The sequence below is a fragment of the Hyaena hyaena genome, unplaced genomic scaffold (genome assembly GCF_003009895.1).
Source record: "Hyaena hyaena isolate Hyena2069 unplaced genomic scaffold, ASM300989v1 scaffold_232, whole genome shotgun sequence".
Taxonomy (NCBI): Eukaryota; Metazoa; Chordata; class Mammalia; order Carnivora; family Hyaenidae; genus Hyaena; species Hyaena hyaena.
This window is the reverse complement of record NW_024080864.1, coordinates 1,732,743-1,733,528: the sequence shown is the minus strand read 5'-3', so window position 1 is coordinate 1,733,528 and position 786 is coordinate 1,732,743. Positions and strand designations below refer to the sequence as shown.

At 39.1% G+C, this 786-nt stretch overlaps 1 non-coding gene across 1 annotated transcript; it reads right to left on the bottom strand.

Moving 5' to 3' along the window:
- Window positions 1-250: 250 nt before the first annotated feature.
- Window positions 251-357, bottom strand: LOC120239515. The gene has a single exon (XR_005530446.1). It is a non-coding gene; the product is annotated as a U6 spliceosomal RNA (small nuclear RNA).
- Window positions 358-786: the final 429 nt, after the last annotated feature.

Here is a 786-nt window from a genome sequence, read left to right as displayed (position 1 = left end):
CCCACGCTCACTCACTTTCTCTATCTCTCTCTCTCTCTAAAATAAATAAGCATTAAAAAGAATATCAAAGGAGAACTCTAGGGTGCTTTCTTTTCTGATGTTCAAGAAAATAGATTGAGCTTTCCTCCGTGTCTCTTTCAGCCCAAGTTTATATTTGCAAAGCCGGGTGAAGAGGCCTGGGCCTGGGCCCCTCCAATCTCCTTTCCTCCTGTCTTTGTCTACCACATAGATTCACTTTTTTTTTTTTTTTTTAAATCTGAAACACCCAACAAATATGCATGTCATCATTGCGCAGGGGCCAGGCCAATCTTTTCTGTATCGTTCCAATTTTATTCTATGTGCTGCGGAAACGAGCACCAGATTCACTTAAAAGAAGACATGCCATACCTTAGGGAGGAGGCAAGCATTAGGGCTTGTAAGACAACTCAGCATTTTTCCCAGCATTTGGGGAACATGAATAAGTGAAGTGTGGGCATATATGAGTGAATACATGAGATGTCAGGGGACTGAATTTATTTGTGTCAAAAGAGAACAGAGAATGCTATCCACTTATTGCTCTTGTTTTTGAAATTGCCTTTTCCTCTTTTATTTTGTTATTTTATTGTCTGTGATCATTGCAGAAGCATCAGAAATTACAGAAGAGTGGAGTGGTTTCTCTGGAAAAATTATAGATGGTGATGGATGACGATGTAATCATGTGACAGTAAAATGCTGTATTGAGTACTGAGCTCCCTGCTGGATTATAGAAAGAACACATGAGTAGATAAAAGCACAACAATTTTCTTT